This window comes from Arvicanthis niloticus, chromosome 14 (assembly GCF_011762505.2).
Source record: "Arvicanthis niloticus isolate mArvNil1 chromosome 14, mArvNil1.pat.X, whole genome shotgun sequence".
Lineage (NCBI taxonomy): Eukaryota > Metazoa > Chordata > Mammalia > Rodentia > Muridae > Arvicanthis > Arvicanthis niloticus.
This window is the reverse complement of record NC_047671.1, coordinates 13321393-13345939: the sequence shown is the minus strand read 5'-3', so window position 1 is coordinate 13345939 and position 24547 is coordinate 13321393. Positions and strand designations below refer to the sequence as shown.

At 41.5% G+C, this 24547-nt stretch overlaps 1 protein-coding gene across 5 annotated transcripts in view; it reads left to right on the top strand.

Moving 5' to 3' along the window:
• The first annotated feature begins 5182 nt into the window (after nt 1–5182).
• Nucleotides 5183–24547, top strand: part of Smad2 (SMAD family member 2) — a 68889-nt gene continuing 49524 nt past the window's right edge. For 2 of the 5 annotated variants that reach the window (XM_076912443.1, XM_034517960.2), the window contains exon 1: nt 5218–5809. The gene's annotated coding sequence lies outside the window, so the exon portion shown is untranslated. The other 3 variants (XM_076912442.1, XM_034517961.2, XM_076912441.1) reach the window with 3 other exon arrangements.

The window sequence follows — 24547 nt, the reverse complement described above, 5'->3', positions numbered from 1 at the left end:
ATACCTCCTAAACAAAGCACCAGGACTTATGCCTTGTCTCATGTTCTGTTTCCTAGGTAATGGATCTAAGATACACATAGTTAGTGTAAAAAAAATTATCAGTTTGGCCCTCCATCAGCTCCTCCAGCAAAGTGTCTTTGTCATAGCTAAGGACTGTTTACTATAAGGACAATTGAAGCTCATTAATTCAGTCATCAGGACACTGATTGCCTATGTATTGTCAGCTACAGTCAACCGGCTTCATCAGAGCAATTAGACCAAGATGACTGACTCCCCGTGAGTATTATACCTTCATACACTTATCCTGCCTAAGAGCAGCCTGGCTCAGCCAATATGGTCACACAGATGATTGTAATTGAGGCATAAGGCCCTATTGTTGACATCTGACTAGCATATTATTTTCCTTCACAAAGAACTTTAAACAATCTGTATATTGTTCTCCCAGTGTTTAGACATTGGCTTTTGTTAGCTTCTTTCAAACATGTAGATATTTGATAATGTTCAAATGCCTTGACAGGAATGGTCAATGTACTGAAACTCTACTGCAATTTTCCAAGTAACATTTCAACAACCATTTATGAGTTATCTAATGACCAATTAATCTAATAATCGTTTGTGGATTTGAATATGTAAATAAGAATGAGAACTACAGCTTGTTTTATCATAATTTTTTCTCTCAACCAAAGTCAATTTGCCTTATAATCTTGAATTCTCAAAAGACTTGCCTCTATAGCTCACTCTTTTCCTTTTATTGAAAAAATATTTTTCTCACATAAATATAGCCAGATTATGGCCTCTCCTCCCTCTGCTTCTCCCAGCTCCTCTCCATCTGGATCTACCCCCTTACTGTCCCTCATTAGAAGAAAACAAACAGGCTTCTAAGGGTAATAATAAAATAGATCAAACAAAAAACAACTGGAATAGGACAAAACAAATGTACAGAAGGGGAGGAGCCCAAGGAAAGGTGCAAATCAGATACAAAGTGAAACACGAGTTCACACACTTAGGAATCCCAGAAAACCACAAAACTAGAAGCCATAGTATATACACAAGATACCTGTAGGAAGGGAGGGAAAGAGAGAGGGAGGGAAGGAAGAGAGAGGAGGAAGAGAGAGGAAGAGAGATGAAATAAGAGATTTAAAAAAAAAAAAAAAAACCTATCCCTGACATGACAGGAGACAAGGAGACCTCCAAAGATGCCACTGAATTTGCTTCCTGTTGGCCATCCGCTGCTGGCTATACAGCCTACCCTTACGAGTTGTTTTCCCAGTGAGACTCCCTTGGAGAAAACAATATTTTCATTTGCAAGTGGGGCACGTGACCACTTCTGCTTTTAGCTCTAGGACCATATCTGGTGCAGACCTGTGCAGGGGCAGCGCATGCTGCCTGGGCATCTGCGAGCCCATGTGTCATCTATAGGAGCACATCTGGTGCAGACCTGTGCATGCTGCCTGGGCATCTGTGAGTTCCTATGTGTCAATCCTGCTGTACTTAGAAGCTCTTGGTTCCTTGGTGTCATCTGTCTCCTCTGGCTCTGACACTCTCTTTGCCTCCCTCCCTCAGGGTTGAGCCTGGGGGGGGGGGGAGGGATTTGATAGAAATATCTTGTTTAGGGATGACTGTTTCTCTCACTCTGCATATTTTCTGACTATGGCTATTTGTTCCCATCTGCTGCAGGAGGAATCTTTGAGGAAGCTTCTCTGATGATGGCTGAGCAAGGCACTGATCTGAGCACCGCAGGTCATTGGGAGTCATGTTATTACTACATCCTTTAGCAGAACTGTAGTATTTGTTCTCTCCTAAGTCCCTGGGTTATCTAGTCTCAGATTCTTGGTCACCCAGGGTCACTGTTGGAGATGGGCTCCATCTTGTGGAGTGGGTCTTAAGTAAATCAGCTATTGTTTGGTCACCCCCACAGGCTTTGTGCCACCAGTGCACTAGCACACCTTGCAGGTGTTGTAGATCAAAGGGTTTCTAGATGGGGTGGTGCCTGTATTTCTGCTTTGGTAGAATGCAGAGTAGCTTCCAGAACCAAGAACATTAGCCTGCAGAGGTGAAGGCTCTAGGTGGGTACCAGCTTTCTCATTTCAACAAGTCAATATGTCTTATAACCTCTAATTTTCAAAAACTCTACCTCGGTCCCCTACCCCTCAAAGAGGGAGTTTGTCAAAAAGAATGAGAATATTCAACCAATGTTTTTATGCCAGGTGCATAACAAATGCCTGATGACCACCTGTTGGTTGAATTTAACCTCTCTCTGGTGTGTGTAGGTTAGGTGTAAACACCAGTACAAATTCATTTAAAGCATGAAGATTCCTTGTATTGATACACAAATCTAGCTGATGTTGAATATACTCATAATTTTTAGTAAAAGCAACCACATACAATTGTTGTTCATAACTTTTGCTCAGGTTATCTCATTCAGTCAATATTGTTTCAGTTTCAAATAACTATCCTTTCTTATATGATAATGGTCACTGCTACTTAGTTTCACTGGGCTAAGTGAACATAAGTCTTGAGAAGAGCCCAACAGTTACATAGAGAACTACAAAGAGTGAGATAGGATGAAGTCCTAAGACTCACAGGCACATTCCTGCCACAGAAACACTGTATTTGACCTTGGTCGTTTATGCTTGTAGGTAAGGGTGTGAGGAGGAAACTGGGAAGTAGCTGTTTTGATATTCAGGAGTTCACAGTCTGGATGTGCAGACAAAGAAAGCACATATGAGAAGTGAAGAAACTCCCATTACTGTACAAGCAAGCCATTGGTCAAAACATTAGTCTGGGTAAAGTCACGCTCTGTGTGGGAATCAGCATTAACAGAGTACACAGGTAATAATGTAACTTTGGTCTGAGTAGACCGGAAGAGATTTATAGATTGACAGGAGATGCACATGAGTTGAGTCTTCAGAAAAACTAAAGCATAAATTATTTTTTTAAAAACACTAAACTATAGAAAAATTGACAATGAGATTTTTTTTTTCTCATTGACTCTCAGGCTTTTCCCAGAAATAGCTGTCATTTTTCTTATGACATTTAAATGCACCCTCAGTTCGTTTAGGTTTAATTGATTTTGGAGTAGCATAGGTAATGAAGGGTTAAACTTGCTGTCCATTCATATGAAAAAAAAAAAAAAAAACCAGACACATTCAATATAACTTATACAATAGGGACCTACTTATAGATCTTCAGGTACCCTAGTGGATTTCCAAGCCGATTGTTGCCATGGCAACCCTTGCTCCATGTGCCTTCAGCTTGTCTTGACCCACTTTGGTTTTAGATGCATTTGTAACCAAGGGGATAGCAGGCATGCTCCCATTTCAATGCCCCTGGAGACTGCATTAGTAGCCAGGCCATCCCCTATTCCCTTCTCCAGTCGTTTAGAACTTATAGCATAGTGGTTCTCAACCTGTGGGTCGTGATCCCTCCAACAACCCTCTAACTCCAAAAATATAGTTATGTTACAATTCATAAGAGTAGCAAAATTATAGTTATGAAGTAGCAATGCAAATGATCTTATGTTTGGGGGGTTGTCACAACATGAACAACTATATTAGGGTCGTGGCATTAGGAAGGTTGAGAAACCATCGCTCTCCTTGGAAGGCTGTGTAAATGGAGAAGTTATGATCTCAAAGTCTGACACTTTGGAGAGATGGTTTAACTGAAGAAGCATATATATATATTTAAAGAATCTATCCAGCCTTGCTTTCCCCTCCCCACACCAACTCCTTATGTGGACACCCCAGTCCACCTATGAATCACACTTTTTTTTTGTATGATTCAAGACCACTTTTAACAGGGTATTCTGTATTAAAGCTGCTGATTTCTATCAGAATTAGGAACAGCTGCAAGTCAGAACCAGTATTCCTTCTTCCAATTTGAGCATCATTTGCCTTAACCACATTCCCAGGTGGCTTTGGAAGGCTGAGGCAAGAAAGCTCCTTAACTGATGGCCCTCAAACTTAACTTTTATTTTGGTGGTGCTGGAGTTAAAATCAGGGCCTAGGGTGGGCCAGACATGTGCTCTCCCAGTGAAGAACATCCTCTGCCCATTAACATTGGGGTTATGTGACCTTCCTGTAAAACTGTTAACAGAAGAAACCACCCTTTGAGAGTGACTTTCTGCTAAGCTCACGTTAGTATAAACATTTGTTCATAAGCAAAGGGAACTTAATGGTCTTTATCTTTCCTTTAATTTCAAAGTCCTGTTCATGTTTGCGTTCACGATTTCTTTTGTAACTATGAAAGTCTATAACATTTAAGTTTTCATTTATAGTATGTAAGTTGGTATTATGATCGCAAGTGAGTACCACTCTGTCAAAAGCCTTGGGTTTGGAGTAGAGCTGCATCCAAACCTGTAACTGCCTTACATCTGGGATGAGCCACATCTTTCCCGTGAGAATAGTGGTGGAGATTTTGAAAACCTGTAAGTCTGGAGGGAAGAACAAATAACTCAAGGTCCACATAAAGGCCTGTTCTGGGATGCCCTCACGTCTGAGGAGAGAGCATGCTCCACTCTTAACTGCTTCGAACACTGATTCTGTTAGTACTGCTCTGTAGTGCTACTGAGGCTTGCTGGACTAACTCGCCTCTCCCAGGAATCCTATGAAGAGGTAGGTAGGAGTAGGCCGGCATGACCAACAGACAAGGAAACTGTGTTCTGGTATTTTCTAGCAACCTGAAAGAGACATTTCAAATTTAGGTTTATTATCCTAACACAGTCTTTCATCTGCCGGGGTTGAGTTAAAATCAACCTGGTCACGCCACTATGGGTACTCTTAAATTTGGGAACTTGGTGAGAAGTACGGGTCTAGGAATAGGGGGGGCACAGTGAAGGAAAAATGAGCTAGGGAGAAGCCAGCAAATCAAGGAGCACACTGATTGGTGCTCACACTTCACATTGAGCATTCGAAATATGTATCACTAATACTTCTACTTAAGAACTCAAGGCTCGGGTTGGAGAAACACGCCTAGGAGCTGCCCAACCCTAACACCAACAGCACAGACAACAACCCCAGCTTCGCGGTTTTCCACACCCGCCCCGCCCCCCAGAGCGAGGCCCCGCCCACTTATTTGCATAGGGCGCGCCCCTCAGCGACCAGCACCCAGGCTTCTTCAGAGCTCTGCCAGCCCAGCGGCTCTGAGCCGGCTGGGGGCTGGCCCGGGCCGGAGCACGTGTCCATTTCGGCCTCACGACGGAGGTGGGCGAGGGCTTAGTCGCGGCGCTCCACCCAGAAGCGCCAGGGCGGGGGGCTGCGGGCGTGGCACACCGCGCGGCCTTCCGCGATTCTCCACGAGCCCAGTGGGAGCGCGCCGGACACGAACTGAAGCGCAACCGCGGGCGTGCCACCCCACCCGGCCTCGCCTCGCCTCACGCTCGACGGGGAAGGCGGAACCAATCAGCGAGCGACGTTTCCCTTCCGATTCCAGGCCCCCGACGCGGTGCTCACACCCCGGGCTCCCCGTTCGCTGATTGGCTGCGCGTGCCGCCGGTCGGGCCGGAGGCGGGAGGCGGCGGCCCGCGCCTGCCCGCGCCCCGCTCGGCCCCCGGCCCTGCCCGCGGCGCCCGGCCTCCTTCCGTCCCTGCCGTGCTCCCTCCGTCTTCCGTGCGCGCCCGCTCGGCCGGCGTGCCTCACGCCTAACGGGCGGCCGCGGGCGCCAATCAGCGGGCGGCAGGGTGCCAGCCCGGGACTGTGCCGGCGAATCGGCGGGGCCCGCGGCTCGGGAGGGAGGCGGGGCTACCGCGCGCGGCGGCGGAGGAGCAGCTCGCCAGCCTGCAGCTCGCGAGCGCTGAGCGAGCGGCCCGAAGGTAGGTCCGCGGCGGCCGGGGCGGAGGGCGGCGGCGCGGGGTGCAGGCAGTGCCGGGGCGCGGGGCCGCGCCGAGCGGAGCAGGCGGCGCCCTCCCCAGCCGGCCGCCGGCCGCCGGCCGCGGCGAGCGCGGGCCTGGGGGCGGGGGCCCGCGGCGCAGTTCCGCCTGCGCGCGCCCACTCCTCCGGCAGCGCGGAGCCCGTCGGAAGAGGAAGGAACAAAAGGTCCGGGGCCCGGCTCGGACGGGCCGGGACCAGGCGTTGGGTGTAGGTAAAGCCGGGGCGCCCGGGGGACCGGGCAGGGGTGTGCTGGGCCGGGTCACGTGGCCGCCCGTGTGGGGTGTGGCGGCGGGCCGTGGAGCGCGGGCCGGGGTCGGCGCCGTGGGCAGGGCCGCGAGCCCCCGCCCCGCCCAGCCTGGCTGCGGCCCGCTTCGGTCCCGGCGCGCGGCCGCTCTGCTTTTTGGCGTTGCAGAATGCCCTGGAGCCGAGTTAGGGGCGTGTGGTACTTTGCTTCTACTTTTTCCTTTTTTTTTTTTTTTTTCTTTCCTGTGGCCTTTGTTAACCGTAACAGTCGCGGGTTTCCAATCACTGTGTGCACTCAGAAACACGCTCGTGGCTGAGGCTGCCTGGCTCATCCTCCACGCACTTGGGAAAGTTGCTCCGTGGGTACAGCCTATTAGTTTCTAATCACACGCCTTTTGGAAGCATGCTAATTGAGTGCACTTATTTCAGACTTGGTTTTCACAATCGGTGCTTGGATTATTTTCTTCTAGAGATACTGTCCTTGGGCCAGGTACTTTTGTCCTCTTACCCTTGCGTGTTATGGTTTCCTTGTGAGCCTAAACAAAAGAAAAACAAAAATCGAGGTTGATTTTGTTATTTGTTTCTTTTACACTTAAAGGCAAACACTACCTGTTTGTTGTCACACCAATACAAAACAAAAACCAAAACATGCCCAGGTGAAAATAATTCATCAGCGGCAGCAGCTGCATTTCATCCTTTTGTCATGCCTTGTTGGGATGTTCTAAATGGCGATGTTTTTAACTAATGAAATGACATATGTAAATAAATGAATCATCAGGCAAATTTACCTGAAGATTATCTTTACAAAAATGGCACCCTGGAATGTCAGTTTCCAAAAATCTCTTGTTTCTGATCTCATGACTTAACCCCATAACACTGATAGAAAGGATTTTTTTTTTTCTCTTGAACCAAACACAAGAATACATTTGCTGCCATGCTGTAAATATCTTTCCTATTAGTTTACTTTGGTTCCTGTAAAAAAGCAATTCCCCCCTTTGCAGAGAAGTGTTAAGTAGTTAAAACGAAGTTGGAGTAGTTTCAATCCATGAGTTAGTGAGGCAGATGGAATCCAGACATGGGAGAAGCAAAATGTATTATGGTTTTAAGTTTTTTTTTCCCCTCTCCCATTTAGCTATAAAACAGCTCTATAGTTTTTTTTTCCTCTCTATTAAATCATTTGGCAAATGTTTGTGTTAAATTCATAAAGTAACATTGATGCTATTTTAAAAATTCCTTTGTTTTTGCATAAACTTACCTGTGGTGATAAGAAAATTGTGTTTTTTGCACATTTTTAAACTGAGTGCCCAGGTGCATGCTTAGTGTTAAAATCCAGTTGACTTAATTAAGTTTAAGGGGCCTCGCTGTCCAGGTGTAATGACTGTGATGGGATTGCAAACATCCCTTGTGTTCCTTAGCAAGACACTGCTCTTAGGTACTGTTGATTCCTATTTTATAGCTACACCTAAAGCGATGTCATGTTGTAGGTGTTCAGAAAAGTTTGATCTTTAGGATCCTGAGATACTTGTCACTAAATAGCTGTGTAATCTGTATGGCTCATAAAGTAAGTGTTGAGAGAAACTGCAGAGTAATTTCCTGTTAGGCTTGGTTGTGTGATTTAACTCTCGTTAGGAATATTGGGGATGGTTTTCAATATAGCTCTTTCCTTCATGTGAACAGAAGAGTTAACTAATTCAGTAGGTAGCGCAGGAGGTCTCCTTTCATTTGATACATATAGACAGGGAAACTGAACAGACAAGCAAACCTAACTAGTTTAGCTGCATGAACTGGTGGTTAAGGACCTTTTCAGTTTTTAGATTTGAGTTTTGGGCCTAACCGTTTCCCTTCGTGCTTGGTTTGGATGCCGTTGGTTTAATGCTTTGTACTCCAGAAACCATGTTCACAGCAGCCTTTTTATACAGGTGCTTTTGTAATGCATACAGGAGCTGTATATAGTGTAGTCTGGCAGATGGAGGTTTATTCATATTCTTGGGACAAGAATCCTTTTTAGAGGGTGGAGAGAGGCATATCTTTTTAGATGCTTTGTCTGGGTAAAGGCAGAAGAGACATTTTTAGGCCCTTGGTTTCTCTTAAGTGCAAAGAAGTTTCCTACTAAGTATTGCAAAGGTGTATCAGAAACTGACTAAAGAATTCAGAGTCACTTAATTGGACAAGTAACACTCACACAGCAAACTTTGTGTGGCTACTCACACCACTACTCCTCAGTGGAATTAGGAAAATTAGAACTCCATGTCTTGTGGCCAAGGCCCCAAAGTAAGAAAGTTAATTATGTTGAGCTTGGGCATTCAGTAAAACTTCACCTAGTCACTTCCTGAAGTATACGTGCATTGCTCTCTATCACGTGTAAAGGATGGTACTAGGAAGGTGGGCTGTGTTAGCTCCTATGTCACTAAGAATGATCTCTGTTGGGGTGGGGTGCTGTCTGCCACTTCTGCAGGTCATTCAGACTGAAGATACAGCAGCTAACCTTTCAGAGGCACGCTTGGTGAGCAGATGCATGGTTGCTGAGCTGAATTTGGTCTCAGTCTGATTAACCATTGCCCTGCAGTTAGAGAGAGTGCTTAAGGAAAGAAAAGGAACTTGAGTCATTTGGGTTCCAGTGAAAGGAGTATTGTATGAAATAGTCAAGCCAAGAGCACAGACTGGGGAGCAAGTCTTGTAATGGAGTTTGGGATCAAAGCCCTAGGCTGATACTTGGTTTCTTGGTTCTGGAATTGGGTAAATTAAACTTCCATGTCTTAGGTTTTTGTTTTTTGTGTGGTTTTTTTTTTTTTTCTTTCTAAAAGTGGGAAAAGTAGCTTTTACCTCTTAAGGTTTATAAAAGGTAAGTTAGAAGATTGAGATCATTCTTTGAGACAGATTCTCAAGTTAAAGCTCTTGCTCTTTAGTTAGTTATCCGGTCTCTTCTTAATGCAGATGACTTGCCAGCACCATCCTGACCTCTTATAAATGGCAGTGAGAAATGACCATCGAGCAACCAGGCCTTTAGTTTAATTGTCCAAGTCTTTACCTTAAAGCATAGGGGGATCCTTAGAACCTCATGGTATTTAATCTGCCATCTAAGTCCACAGTAGCTTGAAACTAGTAGATTATGGGTAGTGTGGGAGGCTTAACAGGGTGTGGTGAGGAGGAGATAGATGGTGGGGGAACTGTAAGTGTTCTGTCCTTTGTTAAGAGAAAGCAGATAACAGCCTGGAGAGGAGGGTAATAGAGATCATTTTCACAACACAAGACAGGCACCCATAGCTTGACTAGCTGCATGGTCTGGCCATTCAGAGCAGGAACAGACCTGAGAACCTAGCAGTAAATGTTCAATCGTTAGCTTAAATTTGGTTTGGGAAAGCCTTTTTAAGACCTTACTATCTACATAATATACTTGGATGATTATTTAGGATGGTTGACAAATGGGTTATAGAGCATTGTGCTGTAGCCAAGGAGTTCGTGAAAGACTCACAGTATCTTGTATAAGAGAGCTCTGATTTCAGACTGAAAAGTCTTTCTGCTAGCTCACACTCAAGAAAGGTGACCTTAAAGATACAGTGCTGGGTCACACTTGACAGGAGGCCATCCGCTTTGTTAGCCTGCTGCTATCAGGTAAAAGATTTCACTTAGGTGTTAAGAGACAGTATGCTAGAAGTTTCCTCGATAGAGCAATATGAACAATTCACTCAACTCTGGTCAGGGTTTCTTGTTTCTTCATGTTACTAGCTTTGATTTTGAAAAAAAACTGAGATCAAACTTTCTGTGTAGATCAGCATAGCCTTGAACTCAGTGATTTAGACTACCAAATGCTAAGATTACAAGTGTAAGCCACTATGCCCGATGACTTTGATTATTTATTTGGGTCCTCTTTTCTACCTCAGTATTATTTTCAAAGTCTCTATCAGATAATTGTTGGTGACCTTCTAATAAGGAAGCCAGCCTTGTCTGGTTTAGCTGTATTAAACTAGTTTTACTGTCCCTGATCAATTTTGGCTATTTCTCTACATGTTGTGGTGATGCCTTCAGTTATGATTCTAGATTTATGTCATTAAACATGGTTCTAAGTCACTTCAGTAATTTGATATAAAAAATAGAATTTTACTGAGTCAGTTGTATTTAGACACTGCCTCTAGTTTGGCCACATAGCTAGACATGTTAGAGCGGTTCTGTGATCTACACACTTGCCTCACACCCTACAGTGTGAGTGGCTCTTTCTGTAGCTCAGTTGGCTTTGTTTAGTTGAAATTGAACCTTCTCTTAGGACAGTTGCCTAGTGATTTGGTGTGCTTTTATATTTGTTTTAAAAAAATAATTCTTTTACAGTTTATACAAGTATAGTGTTCTTTGAAAATACCCTCCAGTTTTCCTTTCTCACTCCCGTCACCTCCTACCAAACCCCTTATCTACAGCACTCCTTCCATCTTCTGGCTCTCTTGTTTTTTCTCTCTCTCTTCCGTTGATGTCTGAGCCTTGGAAGAAAGTGGAACAGATGTCCTGTTTAGGGCTGAGTACTCAGCAGATCCCTTGTTCTGAGCACTTGGACAGGTTATGATCTCTGCATTAACCATCACTCCGACTCACTGTAGAAGCTAGTTGTTAAGAATTTGATGACAATTTGATACCTTGCCCATTTAGCAAAACACAAGTAGTAGGTTCTTCTTCATGGCCTGTGACCTGTAGTCATGAGCTTTTGACCACGTTTACAGTACCAGGAATCAGTTGGTTATCCCCAAAATGGTCTTGCCACAGTTGCACCTGTGGGTACATCTTGCCTGGCAGGTTGTTAGGTTTTAAGACTTTAAAAAAAAAAAAAAAAAGTCTTATAGCTAGGTCAAACAGTTGGTGACTTTTCCTTTCAGTACTATAAAAACTATCTGGCAGGGGGAAGCTTCTAGCTCAGTTTATAGCTTGGTATCTTTATGTGCTGAAATAAATTGTGTGATGTCTTTGGCAATAATCATCTAATTCTGGTGGTCAACCAAGACAAATGGCAATAGCTTGTTTTTTTGTTTTGCAAGGGTTTGGGATCTCCCTGATAACAACTCATAGAAAGGTAAATTGGCTTATAAAATAGTAGGCTTCCATAGGACCTGTTTATACATCGTTAGCTCTCTCAATCCTCTCCACCACCTCCTCATCCCCTCCATTTCCTCTCTGGCTTCCTGGCCTCTGTAGACACTCTGTCTTTATGGTTTTACCCATGACAATATCCTGAACAAATTCTCAATTTGTTGTTAAAATTTAAAACAATGTGAAATTGTTACTGATTTTTCTAGATTGACTTTTTTTTTGAGACTCTAGGATTTTACTGGCTGAGTCTATAAAGCAATAGTAAGGAGAAGCTGCCTCTGAAGGAAGGTCTGCGTTTCTTTGTGTTATCTGCAAAGCCCAGCTTCTTTTCCTTTTTCGGGTGGGGTAGTTGTAGGTTTGATGTACTCAGGAAGGAAGAATATTCTGTGAAAAGATTCAAAATAAAGCTTGTGTATCTGTATCTGTCAGGTAGCAGCCAACTATGGTGCCTGTTTAGCACTTGAAATACAGATGATGAGGCTGAGGAACTGAAGTTAAATTTTACATTATTTTAGTTAACTTTAATCTAACTTTAGTTGGCCATGTTACAAGTATCAGCTGCTGTACAAAGCATCACAAGTAAAGACCATTTTCACCATTGTAGGAAGTTCTGTTGGTACCAACTGCTTTAGATATGCTTAGTTGAATTTGCAGCCTACAAGCCCTTACCACATGTTTGATGTGGTACTAGGTAATGCTTCAGGAGTAAGACAGGACCAACCTGGGAACTGGGGAGGCCATTAAGAATGCATGGTACTCTGCTGACTTGCATTTGGGCCTGTGCAGTCTTGTGTTAGCACACATTTATGATCTGGGGAAGTTGAATTCTTATGAGCTGATGATAGAGACGCAGCTTCCGTGCAGCCTATTAAAGGTGTGAATTTGGCCAGTATGAAAGAAGTTGTCTACATGGTGCTCCCTGTGTCAGGGGGCTGTTTGCTGAATTAAATGCAACAGCTTGTCTACACAGAGCTCACCCCTCAAGTGAGGTGGATAGTCACTGAACTAACTACAAGACCCACATTTAGTTGTAACAGTCCATTAAAATGCACATGTAAGTGTTTTCTGCTTGGTTAAAGGGCGTATTACCCACCATCCTCCATGGGACTGACTTGGATTTTCATTTGGCATTGTCCTTTACTAATTTAAAACTTTGGAAAGAACCTTATTACTGAGAGAATTGAGAAAAATCTGGTTTTCAACCTTTTAAAATACATATTTTAATGGATGGGGGTTAGTGGTAGTGATTGAATCTACTAAGCAAACACCCCCACTGAGCTTTACGTTTTAATTTTTAAAATCCTTATTATTGCCTTTATTACCAGTGATTTCTTTGACTAACACAGGAAATTTCAGATCATTGGTGATGTTTTACTGTGCTTAGTGTGCTGTGTTTGAACATACATTGCTAACAGTCTAAAATAGTGATTTTTATAGTATTTCCATTGGTGCTTTTGGTATTCTATAAGGCATTCATTGTCTTTTCACTTTTTGGGGGGGTTGTAGTTGACATATTTTTTACCTTTAAGTTTCTCTTAAGCATTGTTATTTATTGTTGTATGTATGGTGTGTGCTGAGGTGCTCACGAGGCCATCAGAGCACATGATTGGCTCTGGAATTGGCTCTTGTCCACCTTTTTGTTGATTCTGTAGGAAGAGATAAGGCCATTTAGCTTGCATCAGCAGCCCTCCTCAGTTTAGTTTTTTTATTTGGTGTGCATGTTAGTGTGTGTGCACCCATGCACAGACCAGAGCTTCAAGGACATGTTAGGTGTCTTCCTCAACCCATCTCTCTCGTATTTCCTCTGTTGAACCTGGAACTTCCTGTTTTACAGCCTCCGCAGCTGGTTCATACCTTTTTACATGGGTGCTGGTGATTCAGACTCAGGTCCTCATGCTTGTGCTGCAAGGGCTTCTACCCACTGAGCCATCTCTCCAGCTCCAGAGTCTACTGAAGTAAAAATTCATGTATGTGTTAGGGACTGCCATTTAAAGATATTTGAAATTTCTTTTCCTTTTGTAGCTTTAATTTGTATTTGGCCTGTCTGTGTCTCTGTCTCTGTCTCTCTCTCTCTCTCTCGTTCGTTTTTCGAGACAGAGTTTCTCTGTATAGCCCTGGCTGTCCTGGGACTCACTCTGTAGACCAGGCTGGCCTCAAACTGAGAAATCCCTCTGCCTCCCAAGTGCTGGGATTAAAGGCGTGCGCCACCACTGCCCGGTGGTTTCTCTCTTCTCTGTACCTGGGACTGTACCTAGAGCTTCTTACATGCTAGACAAAGGCTCTACCATTGAAACATCTCTCCAGCCCTGTATTTACCACCAGCTTCTCCTCTATTTCAATTTTTGCCAAGTATTTTTCTTGCCAGATTTCTCCTATTCTCTAAGATGAAATGTCAAGTTTTGAGGTATTTTCTTATCTGGCTGTGCTGTTTTTATGGCTGTTGGCCTGAATGAACTACTTTATTCAAATGCTGTTTGCTTGTTTACTTTTCCCAGACAGTCTCCCTGTGTAGCCTAAGATAGAAACTTGAGATCTTCCTGACTCAGCCTTTTAGTGCTCTGATTAAAAGTATGTGCGGTCATAGCTAATCTAGCTTTCTTTTGATGACATAAATTGCCAGAACAGACACGGGTTAGGTCCATTTTGCCCACTGCAAACAGACATGTCAGATAAAATAGACTATGTAGTTTTTCATGTTAGTTGAGAAAGGAAGAGAAGGTAGAAAAGGTAAGTTAAAAGTAAAGCTTCTTCTGGTGTTCTGGAATAATCTGCTTCTGGGAGATAGCCTGCCTATAGAGGAACTAGGAAACACTAGTTTTCAGCTGGATTTTAATATCACAAGAAGGTGAAGCAGAATAAATGTAAAAAGAAAGTACAACCATAGTTAAATGTGGCATGGTGTACATGTAAGTAAGAGTGTTTGTCTTGAAAATCAGATGCTACATAATAAGTTCTTGCCACTCAACTTGCCTTTGGAAAGGCAAAGAGTTCCCTCCTAGCACACTTGGACAAGAACTCCCTTTTAGCAGATATGGCCAGCTAGTGTACTTGAAAGTTCATCTTGTAGGTTGCTTTATGTTAGTTAATAATTCTGTTTTTAGTTATATCAACATTTGGTCATTGTAAGTATATTCACAATTTACACTTGTCCCTGCACATGTATGTTATATGCTTCTGGATGTCACAGGACAACTTAGAGAAGTTGGTTCTCCTTCTACATAGGAGTTTTAAGGATTAACTCAGGTCATCAGGCTTGGTGGCATGTGCCTTTACCCTGAGAGTGCATGATATTCTTGTTGGTGGACATTTAAGTTATTTGAATCTTGGGATATTAGAAGTAGTGCTGCAGCAGATGATATCTGTGTACTTCATTGAGTACCTGTACAGCTATATCTTAGATTTAGAGTAGTAGGTCAAGAATATCTATCTTAAGGAAAGGTAATTTAATTATCTTTTTGCATAGGTAATAGTTATGCATATAGTACAAAATTCAAAAGCAACAAAATAGGAAATTGAAGTACAAAGCAGTTTCCCCCTTACCTCCTACCATCAGTTTTACTTTCCAGAAGTGTCGCTATTATTACTAGTTTCTTCCTATTTTGGAGCTCTTCAGTCTGGTATGATAGCCTTTAGCCATGTGTGGCTTGGCAGCTCTTACAATGGTTAATCTGAATTGTGATGGACTGTGAGGACTCTGAGGATATAGGCACCAAACATAAATGTAGACTGTCTCAGTATTTCTAACACTCCAAACGATCACAATAATTGCAAAGACATACTTCCAAAAGCACAAGTGATGAAGGGAAAGAGTGGCCAAAGCAGAGCTGAGCTCACTTTATATCACCATGGTTTTGTGAATGACACCACAGGCATGTGCATGAGTGGAAAAGGTAAGTTGGACTTTATGCAAGTTAAAAGGGTTTGTGCATCAAATAAAAGAAAGTGTAAGATAATTCTCAAAATGAGATTATAGTTGGAAATGTATATCTTACAAAGATTTCTTAATTAGGAGTATTTAAAGAATTTTAGAACAAAAAAACCCCTAAAAGATGGGTAAAGGACTCAAATGGACCATCCTCTGAAGATGCACAAATGGGCAGAGGCGTTTGAAAATACACTCAACAGCACTGATCACCACTAAAGCAAACCAGTAAAAGCCACTTTATTGCTCGGAGAAGAGAAATTCAGGTTGGCAGTAATTGTTCAGTTAACTTAGTGCTGCTGCCTTGAGAAAACCAGAGCCTTTAGAGTCTCTTTATCTGTATGGCTTTTTTCCCCCCTTAACTTCATGCTTTGTCCTCAGCATTGTGACTTTTCCTTGTCACCAGCTGTGGGTCAGGTGGGTTTTGACCATTTGCTGTACTGCCAGTTGGTGGGTCTTCTATGTGGAAGCATCTGTCTAGTTTCAGGCAGTTTTCTTGGTATCTTTGGCCCTTCCTCTCCATCACCTCTGTTGTATTTCTGGAGCTCCTATTTGGACCTTGGGCCTCAGCCCCTCCTGTTTCCTTATCTTTCTGCTCTTTTTGCTAATACTTTTGGGGAGTTTTCATGTATTTTCATGTAAGTAGGTAGAAATGAAGAAAAATTGCTCATAGGGAGGGATGAGAAAAATGTGAATAAATATATAGAAAGTAGAAAATATAAAATAAAATGTCTATAAGCTTGTATTGTATTAGTTACTTTTCTGTTGCTGTGATAAAATACTGTGATCGAGGCAACTTACAGAAGGAAGGACTTCTGATGAGTCAGAAGGGTTTATGGATCCAGAAAGAGCAAGTCTCCATCATTGGATGGAGTGGGTCAGTGGCCACAGGCAGCCACGATGGCTGAAGCAGTAGCTGAGGCATCTTGAGAGGCAACTAGGAAGCAGATACCTGGGTATAGCATGTAGCTTTAGTGGTTAAGGTACAGTGGTATTTGCCTCAGGTATATGCTACCAAAGGAAAACCAAAGAGTCAGAAAAACTGTGTCGAGGAGGACACTATATGTATAAATCTGTTTCAAATAGGCTACTAGGGCTGAAATGTTAAATGTGTTAAGACAAATACAAGGTAAACCACATGAGATGACCTTAAAGGTAGAAGTGCGATATATGTATATACACACATATAATATTATATATATATATTCACTAAATAACTCTTAAAGTAGTGGGCTGATACATCTGAACACATTGGTGTGAAATATTAAAGTATACAAAAGACCTTCAGAAAATCACTTGCTGACTGGAGGCATATAAAGATTATGTAATTGAGTAGATATGTGATTGCTATGAGTTAAGAGAAAAGATAGTGACTATGAACCAAGGGTTGCTAGGAATAGAATCCTGAATAGTCAGCAGTGGCAGATGTCCCCAAAGTCCTTATCACAACCCCTGTATATGAAACCTGTCTGACAACTAAAATTAGAAGGTCCAGTATGTCATGTATTAGTAATAATTGAAAAATTATTTTCTGTATTAATTAAATTAATTTCTGTAGGATTGGCAATTGGTGTAAGTACTTTGGTAGTACTTGGTAAAAATGGACACGTGTGTTCTCTGTACCATTTCTCCTTGCAGATGGTATATTTTAAGGTGATGGCTTTATTATGTTTTTAAAATATTACAAACTTAGAATCAACACGTGTTACCTTTTTCCTTTTGATTTTTAACATTGGTAGGTCTTAGGATCTCTGTTACCTAGGTTCTTCTACTCAGTCATCGTTCTTTAGAGAAACAGCAGAGTACAGCAGACAGGGAAATGTCTCAAGAGTTATGCGCATGGATGCACATTAGGTTGCAGAGTGAAGTGTGTTTGCCATGGACTCTTGGTTAAAGTTTTAAAGTGCTTGCTGCAGGACCATGTTCATACAGTGTAGAGAAGCATGTGTATCAGACTGTCCGCAGGACTGAAAGTGGGAAACTGGAACTCAAGCCGCTGCAAAGAGGAGAATCACTAGTGCGTCTGTATAGGTTAGCACAGATAGTTGCAACATTGAGTGAAGAAAGCCGGTTGAGCTGAGTGTGAGGTTCAAGATAAGCTTCTAGAGTGTACACAGCTTTGGTTATGTGCTCTGACAGAACAGTGGCAGACAGGGTAGCTCTTCCTGAGAAGTACCTGGGGGGATGGGATTAGAAAGATGTGTAGAGCTTGTTAACTGTATTTGGCATGCTTTATATTTGATTATTGCACAATCCTAACATTGCCTATGGGTCAAGGATAGTATTTAATATGAAGTGTGTGTTCTGGGAATGGAACCTAGGGCAGCTTGCACGTGATACACCTGCTCTGCCTACAGTGACAGGTTCTCAGAACCTTAGCTGTTTTTGGTTTTTTTTAAAAGCATTCATCTCAATAATAATGATGCTTGGACGAATAAGTAAATTCAGCAAAATGTATGAGATCTTTGTGGGAAACATTTGAATGACATGTTGATGACTATCCAGTTCAAAATAACTGCAAGTACTATATTTTCATATACAGATGCATTCTTCACAAAGTCACTGCACTTCTCATTGATCTTTTGTAGGGTTTTTTATATGGAACTTGTACATTCCAGAAGATAACATCAGAGCACAAAAAACTACCCTAGTCATTTGGGGAGGGTTTTGTTTTTTTAAAAATGTGTATTCTCTAGTATCATCTACATCAAAAGTGGTTTAAAAAAATAACAGTTGAATACTATATAAAAGAGGAATTGTGGTTCAGTAAAGTGTGTAGATAATGTTGTTTGCTAAAGTAAGAGGGAATTATTAATAATTTGAAGACTTTGCTAGAAACTCAGGATAGTCAGACCTTATCTAATTGAAACTTTCCAGTGAGTAATCTTAGACTCTTAGTTTTACTAAGATAGTTTTTAAATGTCTTTGGCATCAAGGCTGTCTTTCTGTTCTTTAAAAACCTGCATTATATAAGTATCATTTATTGCAAGAATTAGAATAGAAATAGGTAGTATCTGAACTTAGTTCTTGAAGATGTTAGCAAACAAAATTTAAAAAAACCCTCCATGTCAGGGAGCTTGCTACCACACTATTGAAGAAAACCTTTCTTTTCTGTAAATGACATATTCACGTTTCTGTGGTATGATTAGAACTTGAGTTTTATTTTTGTTCCATTTGTATTTAACTTGGAACAAATTGCCATGTCTTGTCATTTTATTTTTAATGCATTTGCATTTCAAGGAATAGCTAAGTCCTTTTTTTTAAAGTATAATAATGACCATCTAATATTAGTAATTTGTGTTTAGTATTGCTGAAAATGTTATGATATAATATAAAAATCATCCGGAGAGGGTCAACCAGCCTGGTCACCGTGATAGGGAAAGTTACTGCTGGTAACTTAACTGTTTCCTTGGTTCTAGATTAGTTATACTTGATTTGGTACGATGAGGAAGACTAATAGATGACCACACAGGTCATGTGATTCAGATAACCCAAAACAGTTTTAAATTTAAGTTGTTTTCATGTCATATCTTCACCCCTAATAGTGAGAATCTGCTGGGATTTTTCTGATATTAAGGAGAATGAATCTCTTGAGTTTTTGCTGATGGTCAAGAAGTTTAATTTTCATTTGTTTTTTTGGCTAAATTTTTGTGACTGGGATATTTGAACCTAAAGTTGTAGGTACAGATTTTTTGCAACCTATTTTTAATAACGGTTCAACTTGTCCTCTATCCCACTACCCAGCAGAGGTAGTGGAAGAGGAAAGTTATTAGGATGTGGGGGAAGTGGTTAGTTCTTTAGGGGCAAGCTCGATCTTCTTGGGCTGCTCCTGTATTTCGCTGCAGTTCTGTCCTGTAGCAAACACCAGATATGACTCAGCAGCTGCAGACCAGTCCTCTAGGCAGGCAGACACTGGGCACGAACCGGCAGCTGTAATTGGATCATGAAGAAGCTGCTAGGCCCACCAACCTGCCTGAGGAGAGGTGGCAGAAGCAGCAAGCTGCCACAGGAACGTTGTGAGCAGTTCTTGGGCAAGTATCTCTAAGTGACTGCTTTATCACAAGTTGAGCTCAGAATGCTATTTAAGGTGAACCAATATATGTATGTTGTTAGCAAAGAATAGCAACCAAACCAAAAAGTGCTTTTCTCCCACTATCTGTGGGGTCATATTATACTCCTTCATCCTGGGTCTTTTCATGTGTTTGTTATATCAGAATATTCTTTCACTTGTGACTGCTTCAGGAAAACGGTCTTTCATGTGTCTGCTTTAGCAAGACAGCCTTTCACCTGTGTGCCTCAGCAAAACATCACTTGACATAACTTTCCAAAGAAACTAGAATTTTCCACTTCACAAAGTATAGAAACTTTTAAGGTAAAGTCTTAGAACTTTTCTTTTTCTAACAATTTTTCACAGGCACACAGATCAATCACTAACCCAGAAGGATTATTCTGAAAAATTAAATTCTCAGTAGCACAACAGGCTGATGGCCTCGAGGCAGGTCTTGGGGTTGACTGGCCTGCAGTTGTGTCTGGTAAGCTTGGTCCACCTGTCCATGTGCCCTTTCTGGCCTCTTTGGCTCTACTGTATTTTTGTGGCCCTAGCTGTGTGACTGGCACATCTAGTCTAACAGCGTGTATGAACTGATCCTGGGACCTGACTCTGGAACGCTGCCCCCTGGAGTCCCTGGCCGTCCTGAATGCACCTGTGCATCTGCCTGCCACACTAGGAAGCAGAGCCTTGGAATCATAAATGCCTACGTCCAGTTGGACATTAAATTGTTCCTGAAATTACTAATTTAACAGTCTTTTTGATAAGCACAAAGCAACTTGACTTTAAGGGCACTCATGTTCTGTCCATGCTTCCAGTACCCACACTAGTGATTAGCTCTGATACTGGTGACTTAAGAAGACGTGGTGAACTCTTAGTCTGTGGGCTGTATGTTTGAGACTTCTGTTCTGGCGTCACTTCTGTAGTACCTCTCCCTTCCAAAGGTTGAATTGATCATGTTCTCTGTGCTAGGAAAACTGTGTCACATGGCATTACACAGTTGGATTCCTTAGAGCATACTTTATGGTACAGAAGGAACACAACAGGGCCAAAAGTACCCTTTGCTTCCTGCTAGGGGTATGAAGGTTATCATGTATCTGATGGGGGTTATTTATATGTCTGCCTTTTTGTCAAATGGAGCTTGGTGCATTGTGGTGCTTGCTTATGTTTTGTTAGTCAGCCCCTGTTGACAGTTTTAACAGCTCCTGTCAAGTTCTGATTGTTTTCTCTATTGCCTTACAACTCCCCAGCTGAGCAAAACTTACCTGCCCACTCTGTGTCTGCTACATTGCTAAGGAAAGTTCCAGAATCTTATTTGCAACGTTTGCCCCCCACCCCCACCCCTTTTGGTGTCTATAAATTGTGGAAGCTGTCAGTGCTCTCCACAATACCATTATACTTCCAGTCCCTGTCCACCAGTGAGTTTCACTGAACTTACCCTTGAATCTCAGTTACCTGAGGGCTGATATTACAGGCCTGTATCACTATATTCTCCATTTGTACAAGTCTTTTTTTGGTGTGTGGGCATGGTATTATTTTTCTTTGAAGAATTTGGTTTACATTTATTATTTGGGGGCAGGGAGCATATGCTGTGAGTGCATATAGGAGAACAACTTGAAGGAGTGGTTTTCTCCTTCCATTGTATGGTTTCTGGGGATGGAACTCAGCTTATAGGCCTCTCTTTTCCTTTTTCTTGAATATGTCTCTGGGAGTATAATGGGATTGTGGGGAGATGCATGAGTCTTTAGGAAGGCACTGTGTCATTTTATGCTTGTATCAGCAGTGTTTCACAGTGCAGGGGAGTGTCAGTCTTCCAAGGCAGGCCAAATGCTCCCCACAGATGTATAGGCTACAGTGAACAGAACCTGTGAATGTTCCTTTATATGGCAAAAGGGACTTTATACATATAAAAAGTTAAGAACTTGAGATGGGGTCTTTTGTTTAGATGAACTGGATAAACCCTAAATACAGTTATGGTATTTTTATTAGACATGAGTGGGAGGTTTCATGACAAAAAGGAGGTGGCAGATGCGAGCTCAGAGTGTTGTCCTTACAAGTGAGGAAGAAAAGGCATGCAGAAGGACCCAGCCTGACTGACACCTTGATTTAGTCCATTTGTGCCGGTTTGAGACAATGAGTGTGGGGGATTTGGTACAGCAGCAGTAGGCTACTAAGGTAGCCCTGTTCTTACCAACATCTGGTGCTGTCCGAAACATTTAGTACTGTCCTAAGTGATGTGAAACAGTATTTCATCTGGGTTTTAATTTGCATTTTTCTGATAGTTGGTAGTACTAAGCACCCCCTAGTATGCTCTTTTACTCTCTTTAATTAAATGTTTGTAATTTTTTCCTTTTATTTAGCTAACTATATTTCTTCGGTTTTTTTTTTTTTTCTTTTCAGTTTTATACATTCTAAACTATAGTTATTTGTCAGGTGTGTGTTGTAAAGTTTCCCCCAGTTTGTAGCTTGTTTGCTTACCCTTCAGGGTAACTTTTATATGAGTTTTATTTAGCTTTGATGGTTTACTTTATAGGAATTTATGGTTGGTGCTTTTTTACATTTTTAAGGTTATAAAAATACTATCCTCCAAGAGCTTAAGATTCTGCCTAGCCATGAAGAATGATATGAGGAAGTGGTAGATGCTTATCATTTACAGGCTGAAAAGTTGTTGAATAGGAGACTGACTTGGTACCTTTAGTGGAAAGTAGGCTGTAAACAGTAGGCTCTTCCTGGACATCTTGTTACGTCTAGAATTGTAAGCTTTCCCTTTGTGCCCACTCTATAATTACTAAGGCTTTTAGATTTTTTATTTAGTTTAGGTTTTTTTTTTTTTTTTTTTTTTTTTTTTTTTTTTTGTCTTGAAATAAGGCAATGTAGGTCATTTAGTTTCCTCTTTCATTCTCAGTTGGTTTGACCATTCATTCTCCATCTTTGTTTCCATGTGAGTCTTTTGCACTGCTGGTGGGAAAACCCAGCTTCACTCATGCTCTGCAGGCACCACTCACTGAACTTCACTGCCTGCAGCTCCACCTGCTGAGACATTGCAAACTGGTAGACTAGACAGTAAATAAGCATAATTAACATTTCTTCTAGAATGTTCTGGGATCTCCACCCTGCACACACATTTGTGGTTCAGTTTGGATACTTTAATTTGGCCTGTCTTCCAGTTTACTGTATAAATGGATACAGAATGGTTTCAGGAAGTAAAGTTGGTGCAGATACTTAGTTACAGAGTAGGTCATGTAAGCATGGTGTGAGAGTGGGTGCAGGTATCTGCCTGTCTGCTGTAAGCAGCACAGACTGGAGGAAGCTAGAGGAAGGGTGAGCAGACACTTGTTAAGTGTAAACATGGATGTGCTGAGTGTAAAACTTAAGTCACAGAAGTGACTCGTAATTCTATCAGGTTGCTAATACCTCTGGAGAAAATGGTTATTTTAGGTGACTTTCAAGGCAGGTTTGGGGTGGTTTGTTTGTTTGTTTGTTTGTTTTTTTCCCTCAGTAGATAGAGCTACAAGGAAATCTTAAACTTTGCCTAGTAATTCTAGTTCTAGAACTTACATTGACTGGTTGGTATTATTTCGAGCTTTTTCCATATATGGTAAGGTAATACAAGTGACTATGTATTTCTTCAAACCAAGATTTTCAGTATTAGAGACAGGGAAACGAGTAAAATCAGAGTTACAGTTCACTAATGGACACAAACTCTCCCCCGAACACACAACTGTGAATTTGAATTTATTTGGATAAAAAGGTTTTAAAAGATGCACTTATGGATCTGGAGATGAGATTGTTCTGAATTTTCTTGATGGGCCCTAAACCCTGTGGCAAATGCCCTTATAAGTGTTTGTGGTGATTTATGACAGCAGCCTCAGGAAACCAAACATAATGGACATTGAAATAAAATACTTAACCATTGAACCTGGCTTAGCTTAAATAAAGTAAATGTGGTTTAGGATAAACAGAGGGTCCTAGTTGATGAGGAAAAGTTCTTTTTAAAGAATTAAATTTAATAATGGATGGATTAGAATGAGAAAACAATCCTAATAGATCTGTCATTAAAAGGAGATCACATTGCATGAAGGATGATGAAAGATGTTCTTAGCCTACAGACTGGTACAGTTTGTCACTAGCTGTCACAACAGGTAGAACATACGGTGTCTTGTAGGTTGAAATATAAAGTGTGTATAGCTAACCTCCTGTTGTATAAATAGAAGAATAGTGACACCACAAAGAAAACAGTTAAAGAATGTAAACTCACATAGAGACTATATGTTACTTCCTGAATCAGTTTTATGAAGAAAAAGAAAAGCAGAGGGTAGGAATTGTTGTAGATTTAAAACAACTCAGGAGGCAAGCTGTCCAAATCAGTTGCAGTGTCTGTTTTGCACCTGGACTTAAAAAAAACATAACATGAAATTTTCTTTTGAACCATCCAGGCAAATGGTGGGTAATAGATGATTCCAGCTCTGATAAGGATCAAGAAGAGGATCTCTGTCCTTTCCTTATGGATACTAAGTTAGAGGGTTAAAATAACTATCTGAGATTTTTTTTTATTGTTGTTTAAGGAAAATTAAGGTACCATGTCTTAATCATTGCAACAAGTGGCAATATTGCTACTTATAAAAGTAAATAGTAGTGTATAAAATTGTGTTCCAACCCAGTCTCACTGGCATCTTTATCTCTTTCTTGGAAATACTCCATGAAACAATAGATGAAGTAGATCAGGATGATAGAGACATGGTATTAAGAAAATAGCAACTTTAGCTTACAGAGAGGTTAAGGGGGTTCCTAGGACAGTAGTAATGCTTCAGGTCAGAGCGGGAGGATACTACACTCTAGGATGTGAGGCTGTGTGCAGAATTAAACAGTCAAGTTGATTGACATTTTAATTGAGAGACTGGTATAGAATAAGAAAATTTGGTGCTAAGTGCATAAAAATAAGCAAATGAAAAGACAATTCTGGTAAGTACAAAAAGGTATAAAAAATGTGCTTCAGCAACTTGCTGCTAATCTCATCAGATAATATACACATAATTCTTATAGCTACAGATGGTTTTCATAGTGAGGAAAATAAGTGGCAACATAAGGAAATGCCCATCATTTCCTTAGGGAATCAGTAGCTGACTCCTGAGGTTGATGCTTGGAAGAGTTCTCTTACAAGCCAACATGTTACTGTACATAAAATAAAAGATATTACACAGCGGCACTTTGATATAGGAAAAAACTATGCTTAATTTTACTGTGTACATCATTAGATAAAGATGAAAAGGGTACTAAATAGATGGGATTAAAGGGATTTCTTAAAGCAAACTGGTAGACTTTTTCTTACAAAAAAATTTTTTTAAGTGTCTTTCACTCCTTACTGTTGGGGTTTGAGGGGTTAAGCCCAGAGCCTAT